The 12,345-nt window shown below is 40.0% G+C and overlaps 1 protein-coding gene across 1 annotated transcript in view; it reads right to left on the reverse strand.

Annotated features, from left to right (window-relative positions):
* The window catches only part of LOC112159855 (chemokine-like protein TAFA-3), a 90,452-nt gene extending 81,407 nt beyond the window's left edge, over positions 1–9,045 (reverse strand). Inside the window, exon 1 of the mRNA XM_024294167.2 lies at positions 8,911–9,045. The gene's annotated coding sequence lies outside the window, so the exon portion shown is untranslated. The remainder of the gene's footprint in view (positions 1–8,910) is intronic.
* Between the last annotated feature and the right edge of the window lie 3,300 nt (positions 9,046–12,345).

Consider the following 12,345-nt stretch of genomic DNA (forward strand, 5'->3'; position numbering starts at 1 on the left):
TACATTTTGTTGCAAATTAGGAAACTTAAATCTCATAACTGTGACTTTTGCTGCAATATGGTGGCACAAAAATCACTTTATATATTTAGGCTATTTAACACTTACATGTTGACTTTAAAAAAATGAATAATTTTGCGTTGGGGCTTCTTCCACTGGTGATTATGATGTATTTCTCATCACGTGACTGCCAGTTGATAGCTCATTAAAATTCTTCAGAAACCATATAGTCATTATATAATAACTTAAGCATAAATAACTCAGTGCTGGGCTATTAACCTTGTAAACAGTGCTTGCATCTGCCTTGTTTCGTACCCAACTGAATTTAACGCCTTCAACAAGCACCAGAGTGAATGCACAAATGAACCTGGAGAATACGCCTTTACTATAACAGAAAGGCGTTCATTTAATGAACAACATAATTTTCACTTAATGAACAGCAATGCGGAGCAGCAACGCAATTTTGCAGCTTAAACAGAAAGGAGCATTTTGTAAAAGCGGACAGAGTTTTTGTTCAAACGGCCATTAAAAGTGTAAATGAAGGGAAACGTGATGACAGGAACCCTGAGTTACTGATGAGGGTGATGGATGGCTTTTAACCCAAAAACATGGCAGTTCATTCCTCACCTCACACACAAGCACACTCTCAGGCTGTACCTCATCACACAAATCACTTGTCTTCTTTAATGTCTTCTACACACTGAGTTTACAAGGGGAACCACTATGACTTCCAGTTTGAATCCATATTAAAATTAACTTAATGATCTTTTTTCTTATTTTTATCAAGACAATAATAAAAAGAGCCTCTAATTGTATTCCTATTTTTATTTTTTCTCTCCTCGGACTTATGCAAGACAGCAAGTCATCAAACTGGGTCACAGAAAGACGGAAGTACCGCTGAAAGCACCCACCATTCAGATGCAGCTCCTGCAGTTGGAGTTAAGCTCACTGTACTGGGAGAGTCTCTGAATGATCTCATGAACCCAGAAATTTGAACTCCTCAAAATAAATAAATTCAATTTCTCAACATATTACATGTAATGTAAATAAAATATACACAGATACTGCACCATGTGTAATCAGGCAAAAAACTTTTGGTGGTAGCTTCCTCCATACACAGCATCAAGTTTAGGAACATATTTTGGAAAGGCATCGAGCAGTGAATTTTCCTACGTGTCCAAATAGAGAATTTGAGGCGCGAATTGTGTTCGGTGTGAACGCATCATTAGAAATACTTAAAGATGATTGCATTGATGTTTTCTTAATTTAACCGCTACAAGTGATAACTTTTCCGCTTCTCTTCTCACATATGGAACTCCTTAAGCTGCATTACAACAACAATTTTCTTTGCACAACACAGTCTTAATGATGGTTCCACCCATAAGAAATGCACAAAAATGAAATACATATTTATGGAAAATTAGAATTTTAAAGAGCAAATGCTGACACTTTTATTGTGGAAGTTAAACATAATCTTTCTCAATAACAATACTAATACTGACTCAAAAATTGGAGGGAAAGTGGGGAAGAAAGTTTTTGCCAGGGGCAAAAACTACCCCCCCCAACAAACCTCAACTTGACCTCTGATCTAAAATATCCCAAATGACAGCTTTTCTGTTTTACTTTTTCTTAGCCTTTAGAATATTAAACTATACGAAACAGCAGATTGATTATTATCCAATAGCTGAACAAAATGACTCAGAACTGTAGATCATTAACTGAATTTCTAAATGTAATTTCCTCCTTCACCTGCATCTTCCTGTTCCAGGAGCTGGAGCCTTTCCAATCTGTCATCAGGCTAGCGGCAGCCCACACCTTGGATATGTCACAGGCTGTTCACATGAATTTAACTGGTCTATAATTAATTTGATTTAATTTGACCACTAACTCTGCCAAGTACTGCCTCTGCACTGCACACCAGCCTTAATAAGACAGTGACATGTCAGATGAAAGCGTCACCCTTTCTACCAATGAAACTCTTCTCCTGGTCTTCACCCCATCCTCACTGTGCAGTTGAGGTAAACAGCGTGGGGCAGAAAGGTGCCACGGTAAACAGTAGCTCTGCAAAGTGCTTTTTCCAGGGCTGTGTATGCCTGGGTAATAGAGGCAGTAATGGAGTTTGTTCAGGCTAAGGTAATCCTGGAGCTGTGAGCGCAGCATCTGACGCCCTTTCCCTCTGACGCTGCTGTTCCTCGGCAGGCGCCAACGTCGTTGCATCTGTCACTGTTGCCGTTCGTACAAGCCATTTGGGAGTAATGCAAAGCGTATATTTTTTTTTTTTTTTAAGAATGTGCATTTTCTGAGAAGAATTGGATGTTAAAACAGGATGTATGTGTGTGTGTGAAACCTTGCAAAAATTGCGTGCAGCGTCTGCTTGTTTGGTGGGAGACAGGTGTATGTATTCGTAGCAAGAGAGAGAAAAAGGGCCTAAAAAATAAATAAATGCGTTTGGATGTTGTAGCTCACCTTTGGGAGGCAGGATAAAAACAGGCTGACAGATAAGAAATGAATTTACGAGGCCCAATCTCCCAGAAACAATTTCTTTATGTGACTTACACACATTTAGTGCGGCTACTCGTCCCTGCTGGGCCTCAAAACACCAGACACAGCTGCTGGAGATGGCCAATAAAATAAAGCACAGCCTTTTACAGGACACATGCTTTTTACTTCCTTTCATTTATCCTCTGCACTTCTCTGTTTTTTCTTGTTTCTGTGTCACATTGAAGAGTCTTAGTGATTTGATTCAAATCGAGCACAGCAGATATATTTGTCTGACTAATGTGGAAAAATTGATTTAGGAGAAACAAACTATGTTAGTTATCAAGATACTTTTATTTTTACTTTCTTTTTATGTATTTTTTCACATCATCTGCATGAGTCAGAGGACTGAGTTGTTTTCGAGGACAGTTTCTGCAGAGCGCCAGTAATTTATTAGAAATTTGCCACTGAGTTGTGGGTGAGACTATTGGTGCAGAGTAAGCCCGCCCCTATTTCCCAGCATCCATCTATTTACACTCTCTCCTCCTACCTTACACCCTCTCACAACCAAACTAACATTACTGGTGCAATAAAAATGTTGTGCGGTAGTGATGCTTTCCAGGTGTACAGTTTTGATGCCAAATATCAGCCCAGACGAGGAAAACGAAGACACATATTTGTCTACAAGTGGATGCATCAGAATGGAGTGGAGCAGGGAGCTCGTGGCTTGCCGTAGTTGCTTCAACGTCACATCTACAAGCCGTTTTCAAAAGCATTTTTTGTCTGCTCCTCATTCATTTATATAAAGAAGCACTAAGAAATGCAATTTTAAGATTACATTTCTTCATATATCAGAATCAGTAAAATGCCACAAGAATACTCTAAAACACCAAAAAAACATGATTTTCATGGTAGTGGGTTTTGGGGGCAATGAAAGCTGATTGGAAAAGAGGCTCCAAGCTACTCCTGAAGCATCAAACTATCCACCCATAGGTAAAGTGAGTGTAACGATTAAAATCAATGTGCCAGAGTTGGGTCATACCAAAGTGTCTAAAATTTAACCTACCATCAGCACATAGTGACAATTCGGTTGTATAGGAAAAAGGCAGATTTTCCAGTATTTCCTTTTTTTCTCACAGTGTAAGACAGTCCTCTTTACTGTCTCTTCATGCTTCCTAAAGATTTGGGAGGTAAAAGATATTAGACACGTATCGAAAAATCGATTGGGCACTAAGAGTAACAGCAATATCGGTCTGGGAAGCAAAAAAAAAAATAGATTTTGTATCGAAAATTGATCAAGCAATTGCAGTTTTGTTTGAAAGCCACAGATATGAGCAAGATTATGTTGTTTAAAAGGTATAAAATCGATCAAGAAGTAAATAATTGATTTCTGGCAAACTGCAGTTTCTGTTTCTGTGTTTTTTTCTACCATCTTTGACTTTTTATGTACATAAGATGCAAACGAAAAGACGTCCAATCATAAGCTTGCTTCTTCCAAGTCAATACCTGAATACATTTCTCTGTCAAATGCCATGGATTATTTGTTTATAGCTTTAAATGCCATATAACAAAGAAATATGTAGATCTTAGCATTTTTGGTAAAAGAATCGGACTGTAGCTGAATCCTTTATGTATCAATTCGTGGATCATTTATTGAGATGTGTATCGAAAAGTGTGAGAGGGAAAGAATACACACCCTTACTGAAGATGAAGACTACTGCATAATTACTTGAAATGCATTTATTACAAAGTTCTTTGTAATTATTTTATATTTTTATTTATTTATTTATTTATTTTTGCTAATTAATTTGTATAATCAGTGTTTTGTACCCAGAATTGAAATAAAACTAGACTAAATTCTACTGACTTTTATGGCAGATCAGTACAACAGAATCAAACTGACTTTTAAATGTATTTATGACGAATGGAGCTAAAGTCCTCTGTGCACAAAGCACCAGCCTAACACTCCTGTCACAAAATTATTGCAGATGTATGGACCGAACCCTGTCCAAGTGTGGCCTGCTTTGCTGAAAGTTCAGATGGAGCTACATCTTCACGTACATCTTCATTAATATAAGTGTTATTTTACAATAACTGTCACACTAAGTCTAAATGTGAGCCATCAAGCACAACTGTGCTAGAATTTTCCGGACCGCATGAAAATACACAGATAGGCGAGATCAAAAACATCCTGCTGTGAGCAGCAAACAGGGCATCTGTAGTTGTGCCAGCATCTTTGAAAAGAATTCCAGATTGCATGGAGTGACCTCAAAGATTTTATTATAGATTTGGATATCAGCATGCTTCTGCATATTTTTTGGCATTTTTGTTTGTTTGTTTCTGCAAAACCCCATGTGACCAGCCTCCTCGAGAAGCAGGCGTGGATGGATGGGTGGATATTTATGCGATTGAGCTGTAAAAGGAGTGAGAGGTAAACAGACTAAGGGAAATTGCAATGCAAAATGGGCTCAATAAATACCCACCAAGTTCCAGGCGGTTCAGAAATATGATTAAAAGTTATTGAAAACCACTCTGCTGTATTGTAATGTGTTTATAAACCTACTTTGCAAAATGTGTCATCTCAGGCGCTGTGATTTGTGCGATTTCATTCTTTTTTTTTTTTAAGCTGTCTTCTGTTTTTCTGTCTCTCTTTGGAGTCACACAGCGACCCGGATAGATGTCAGTTGGGGAACAAAAGTGAACTTTAACTGTCCAAAAGTGCTGCAGAGGCAAAAACTTTAAGGAAACAAAAAACTTGCAAAGATACAAGTGGGGCAGGAAGCAGCGCAACAGCTTGCAGAAAGCAACTACAAGATTCTGGCAAGGAAGAAAAGAAAACTGAGAAGCACTGCTGTGTTCCATTTGCACTTGGAACTCATTTTCCAAGTTGTTCTCCAAGACGGAAGTGACAAACTGAACACTCCCCGATGCGGGGCTTCCAACTCGGACAAACTCTGAGGAGTGTATTAACCGAGACATTACTCCCTGGAGCTGCTGCAACAGACACTGACAGCACTTATTTTTTCTCCAATGCTAATGCCAGCAGCTTCAATAACTAAATGAAAAAAGTCATTTGAAAGTTACATTTCTACAACTTTAAGTCAATATTTTTTAATGTCAGTCAAACAAATTACTAAAATATGCATCATTTGAAAAGAAAAACAAGTATTTCAGCCAAACACATTTCAGAGTTCAAGTTGGGGACAGACAGAACAAAAGCTTTGGAAGCTTGTTTGTCGAAGATTACAGCGTCCAGTCACATGCTGTCTGGAGTAAAGGGTGGCATGATCAGTGTTTCCTAAACTCAATTTAAGTATTAAACTTTTTTTAAGAGTATTAACAAGCTCTGGAAAATACAACCTTCATTTGTGCTTTTGTCTGATAACGATGACAAATCTGGAGGCATCAAAAGATTACAGATTACTTTAATTCTGAGGCATCTTCACACACTGCAATCTCCAGCTATTGGATGTTGTTGAAATGCCAAATATACACAAAATAAAATGCAGCTGAGGTAAAGTGCATTAAAAGCTGTTTTGTGTAAGATTGAGGAAAACATGACAACTCTGTGCAAACGGGAGACTGTGTCACCCTTTAATTCAATTCTAAAGAAGCATAAATGAAAAGCCAGAACTTGGCAGAGAATTTCAAAGCTTTTGTCCTGTTGATTCTAAAAGATTAGATGATACTTGAGGGATGCTAAGGGTGTATTTGGTCTGGATAGAGTCCTGAACCTTGCGTTTAGTCTGTATTCAGACTACCGTCAACCGGACATTTCTGTTTTGAACCAAAACTTGTAAACAAAACCACATGACTATAGATCTCTTCAGTCATTGGCCAGAAAAAATAGTGGAAGTCCTATGCTTGGGAATCCTTGTCTGGATAGTTTACTTATTCAAACTTTGTATTTTGCTGATCAATTTTGAATGTCTGTATTGACATCAGGTGCAACACTTTTTTGCCACTTTGGTACGGTGGAGACATGCTACAAGGCAATCACTGCTAGGAAGATATGCTGATAAGTGTTTATGACTTATAGATTGTTGGGAAGACAGTGTGAGAAGCAGTGAGGGCCACGTTAAAAGTTGTTTTAATGACCATCTGACCACATTTCATTGAGCTTCTGTGTCTCAACGGTTGTTTCCTTCCTACTCTGTTTACATCCCATAATGCCTGGCTACGGTGGCCGTTTGGTCCAGTTGTTTCGAGCACGAAGCCTATTCAGAATGAGAAATACTCAGAAAGCAATTCCTCCATCTTTCTCTTTTTGTTATGACCCTCACTCATAATTACTAGCCAATGACTGAAGAGATTTTTTTTTTTTATTTTGTTTACAAGATTTGATTAAGAACAGAAATCTCCAGTAGATTTTAGTCTGAATACAAACCAAACGCAAGGTTTAGGACTCGATACGGGACAAATTAAAGTGGACCCAGTCAGGAACAAATCATTTTTCCAGTCTGAATACACCCAGGGGCTGCACGGTGGCGCAAGTGGTTAGCGCTCTCGCCTCACAGCGAGAAGGCCCCGGTTCGAATCCCGGCTGGGACCTTTCTGTGTGGAGTTTGCATGTTCTCCCCGTGCATGCGTGGGTTTTCACCGGGGACTCCGGCTTCCTCCCACCATCCAAAAACATGCTTCATAGGTTAATTGGCGACTCTGAATTGCCCTTAGGTGTGGATGTGAGAGTGGATGTGTGAGTGATTGCGGCCCTGCGACAGACTGGCGACCTGTCCAAGGTGTACCTCGCCTTCGCCCTTCAGTAGCCGGGATAGGCTCCGGCACCCCCGCGACCCCGAAAGGGAAGCAGCGGTCAAGAAGATGGATGGATGGATGGATGAATACACCCAGACTGAAATGTGTCCCAGGTTATCAGGAGACACAAACTCTTGTTCACTTTAAGCAAACCAATTGTGTCAAGTCTGTATACATACTAATATATTAGTTTGATGAAAAGTTCAATTTAAGGAAAACATTATGATTCCTTTGAAACCAGAGCCTCTGATTTGTCCCGATCACACACTGATATTTTTTTCTCCCGTAGTAATGCTGCACATAATCTGAAGGAAACTCAACTGTAGATATTAAACATCATATGGCACAAAAGAGCATTTGCAATTATATACTTAGGCTGTGGAACTTACATAAATCCATACAGGCTTTACGGAATCACTGAATCAAAATAAAAAAAAATCTCCTATTTCCTGCTTCAATTACCTTAAGTCTCAGATGGCCTGGTTTCCTTTTATTCCCTGCATCCCTACCCCTCTTCTGCCTGACACATCTATCTGATTGTGATTAATAAAGTGAGCAGAAAAACCAAAATTGTTTATTGAATAAACTTGCGATGCTGCGGCAGCGTATGATGATTTATATCATTCTATGGCCACATTAAAAATACATTTGAGAACCATTCCTGGAGCTACCGATGAGCAACCACAAATTAGTTTGCTTTAATGTATTCACTATCTCTCCATAAAGCCAAGAAATCCAATCCAAACTCCCTCAGTGCTCCTCTCACCACCTCCCCAGCCTCTCTCCTCTCCTGTCAGTCTTGTCTGGCTGTCAGTTCTCTTCCTGCTCATTTTGTTCCTCCCTCACTCCGCTTCTTTGCCTTGCCTCCCCTGTGTTCTCCACGGAGGAAGGAGGGAGCGAGTTTTAAAAAATAGATATTCAGAGCTGAGACGACCTTCTTTGTTTGGTATCAAACTGTGTACACAAAGTCTGTGCTTCTCAATCGCCTCCCTAAAAATGACAATACTGTTCCAGTGTGAAGGAAAGCTGCTTCCTTGGACACATCCTCTCATCTCCGGAATCTGGATTTTGAAGCAGTTTTCCTGTTTCTGCTCCAAGATCCTAAGGCTGGAGATGACATGATGCATCCATGATCTTGATGTTGGAGACATTCTTCCATCAGGATCGTGCACTTAGAAGCTGATGATGGAAACATTCTCTTATCTTCAGCATCAGGATCTTGGAAAAAGGAGTTTTCCTATTCCAAGATCCTGATGCTGGAAACATCCTCCCATCCTCTCTATTTCAAAAGTGTCTTTACTAGAATATGTGGGAGAAAAGTGTCACTCTTAAAGTAAGGGTGGAAAAGACAAACAAATAAAAAAACAGGGGGAAGAGATTGAAATAATTGGATGTAAAAGGCGCAGAGAGGACACGCGCGCGGACGGCGCAACACCTGAAACACTGCAATCATTTATCTCTGCTTCAAAGACAAAAAAAATCACAGCTCTCTCAACAAAAGTGCTTCCATATCATGCAGCTCCTCCATATTATTGTTTATTCATTTAATTAATGTTTTCCTCCAATTATATCATAACTGTCAGGTTTCCATTAAAAAAATAATAAAATAAAATAAAAATGTGAGATAACAATACAAGTGCGCCCTGTCCCGGGTGTGAGGGGGTATCAGGTGAGCCGTACCTGTTGGTGCGGTGCGCTCTTCTGTTAACCCAGCAGGTGAATCTCTTTCCTCATAGCCTCTCCGGCGGGGACGCGCGCATCCTCCTCACCGGCGCAATCCTCAAAGCGGCTCCGCCGTCCGCTCAGCTTGGACTGGAGGCTGAAAGTTACACCATACCATCCACACCTCCGGATCCCGGCAACGGAAAAAGACAGCGGATGACGTGACCTCCCGGAGAAAGAAAGCAGCTCCCGAGCAGGAGAAGAAGGTCCGCCTGAAAGTTGCGCTCCTCCCGTCTTCTTCTGCAGAAAGTTGTTAAGCCATGGCGACAGAGGGGGGCACGCCCGCCTGCTGGGGTTTGAATCTTCGCTGTTCTTCCTGTCCTCTCCGGACTGACACAGACAGCTGCCCTGTGGCGGGGCAGGAGTGCGGTTCTGCCGGGGAATCTCACAGTCTGCCGTTGCGTTTCTTCTCATCCTGCCCAGAAAACGGAGCGTGGTGGTCATTAATGAGGGGGTTTGGCGCCCCCTGGTGGCTCGATGAGGGAACGCCTCCTTCACGTGTCCATGCAATAAACGTAAATGATACTGTACAGTAACGTGAAGACGGCCATATGGCCTGCGCCACGACGCTTTGGATACATGATATTAGTCATCTGATGACAGTAATGCTTGGCTGTAAAACTGAAAGAACCACGAATGACAGAAATGTGCAGATTGTGGTGCGTCAGACAAGCAGATTAAACTGGAAAAGGGAATTTGGATGTGAATGAAATGAAACTTTTTGGTACATCAGTGTATGTCTGTGGGTTCTTGGCTTTACTCGCTTTAGTTGAGTGGTGAGCATTCCCCAATAGAGTGTACCAGCAGGACTAGAAGGGTGATGGACAGCATGTGGACAAAGCTGACCGCCATCACCATGTGTGTGTTCCTTGTGTGTGTTTGTGGGTTTCTATGGGTGACAAGAGCTGCCCAAAGATGTTTAGTCGCAACAAACCACTTTGTCTAGATCTATCCATCTATCTATCTATCTATCTATCTATCTATCTATCTATCTATCTATCTATCTATCTATCTATCTATCTATCTATCTATCTATCTATCTATCTAGATGATTAGAGTGGAACAACCTTCATATTTCCCACAATATAACAAAAACTATACACAAATAAACTGATAAGAAAAGGCCTTCAAAATTCTAAAATTAACGTTCTGTATTTTAGTGATAAAAAGTCGTTCTGTTCTCAAGTTTCTCTAAATTGCCCTCATCTCTCTGTGTTGCTTTGCTTGTTTTTACTGAAGTGAAACTGGTGTGTCACAGATAAGCTGGATAACCTGGATAACCTCAGCGTTTATTTTCAGTGCCGGTCCCTGGCAGCACAGTCAAAGTCAGCGTTTGGACTGCGAGATAACACTCAGAGACTCATGTGCATGCAAGATCCTTTAACTGCTTGGAAACCCTCAAAAATCAACCTTGTTCATTTGGGATCCATGGCATTTACCAACATCCACGCACCCACACATGTGCACACACAAACTGTACACAATTACACACCAGTTGGTGGCCCCTAAATGACACAGAAAGGGATTTAACGTGTGCCAATCGGAGACCTCAGTGCATTTCTGTCACAGAATAGATAATCATTTCCCTTAGAGAGAAGCTTTGTGGATCACATGACAGCCTTAGGGAGGCAGGTTTTGAGCGTACACGAGTGGCACATGTTAGCATGCACATAGACAGGCCGTGTGAACATAATAGAGAAGCTCGGAATAGTCCAATCAAATTCATTTGTCAGACATTTCCCTCAGTCAGCTTACAAAGTGAGCTGAAATGGAGACAAACGCTGCAGGACCAGAAGATAATCCTCAGAGACATGAGGATTTTTCCACATGGCTCTTCACTAATACTCATAATCATCGCAGCAATTAATGATATTACACAGCGTGCTATTTAGCAGTTGTCACTTGTAAAACTTCATATTGAAAAAGGTTTTCTTTTACTGCAATTAAAAATAAACTGTCACTAATTTTTATCTTTGTTGAAAACAATAAAGTTAAAAAAAACAAAACAATTACAACTAATGGTTCCAATAATGAAGAACTTTTATTCGGTTAACGAACATCAATATCTTCATTTTTAGGGTCTTCAGATTGTCAAACAACCCCTTACACCACAAGAGAGAAAAACGTATCAATACAGCAGCTATTATGACTTCTTTCTTAACCATGCAGCCATTTCGAGCTTCTTTGATTGAACAGCACAACGATAAAGAACTCTCCCTGTGCAGCACAGCATGGAACAAAGGTTTCACCTCTCAGACATGCACAGAAATAAAAAGACAGCAAACATCAACAAAGAAATGTATAAAACTAAACAAATCACTAATACTGACACTGGTATTGTCAAACTAATCACTCTTTGTGGTTTCACTTCTAAACCTCGTGCAAAATGATTGAATAACACAATTAAATAAACTACATTAAATATTCTGCTGCAAGAAAAAGAACCGTCTTCTGCACAGGTTTTTCTAATTAACTGGTTTAGGGCTGGTTTTGTTCTAGTTTTTTAAAGTTCATTCACTTTTGCCTCATCCCCATTGAGCGGTCTGGGTCAAACCGGTCCTCTCCCGGCCAGTTTAGAATGGTGTGGGCAATTCAAGTGACCGTTTCCATTGAGTGTTGGACCATCGAGGCGCACGTGTAGAGCGATGACGTAGATGTGCATCATAACGGCGCGACTACAGCGATGCAAGGTTCTCTATTGACAAGAGCACAATTGATAATTCCCTCATTGCTGACTGCTGTGCCATAACCTTTGATGCTGGTATTCGAGAAAGAATGCTGTTCATGCTGTTGCTTATTTTTTTAAAAATGCAACATCTTTTCTTCTTGATCCTTGCTCATTTTAAATACCTCTGAATAGACTTCACTTTACTTTTTCCTTTTGATGCTTGATCATTAATACTGAGATTAATACAGCCTGGGAATGATGCTGAACTACACAAGTGGACTTTCACCCTAAAAGCAAATAAAGAGTAAAGATCATTGTTCTCCAACCATAAACAACTCATAATCTTGGTGCTAAAGTCCTACATTAAATTGATTCCACAACTTTGTCAAATTTAAACTGATCTTATCAGAGTGTTTTCCTTCTTCCCTCCCTTCTAACCCTGTTTTAGAGGATGCTATACTTCTTGATTAGGAATAAAACTGACAGGGAGATTGTTTAGTTTTTTTTCAAGGTTTTGGACTCAAATGAAACTCATGTAATCATTATGATACCTCTCGTCTTTCCTAACTTTTCTTTTATGCCAGATGTTAAACATGCTTATTTTTTGTCAAATTTGGCCTTTCTTGAATAATGTGATAATGACCATCCTTTTTTGAAAATTAAAAATCTTCTTTAGAAACTGTGACCATTTTGACAGCTTATTCACTGAAATCTCATCTCAGTGC

This window comes from Oryzias melastigma, linkage group LG7 (genome assembly GCF_002922805.2).
Source record: "Oryzias melastigma strain HK-1 linkage group LG7, ASM292280v2, whole genome shotgun sequence".
Lineage (NCBI taxonomy): Eukaryota > Metazoa > Chordata > Actinopteri > Beloniformes > Adrianichthyidae > Oryzias > Oryzias melastigma.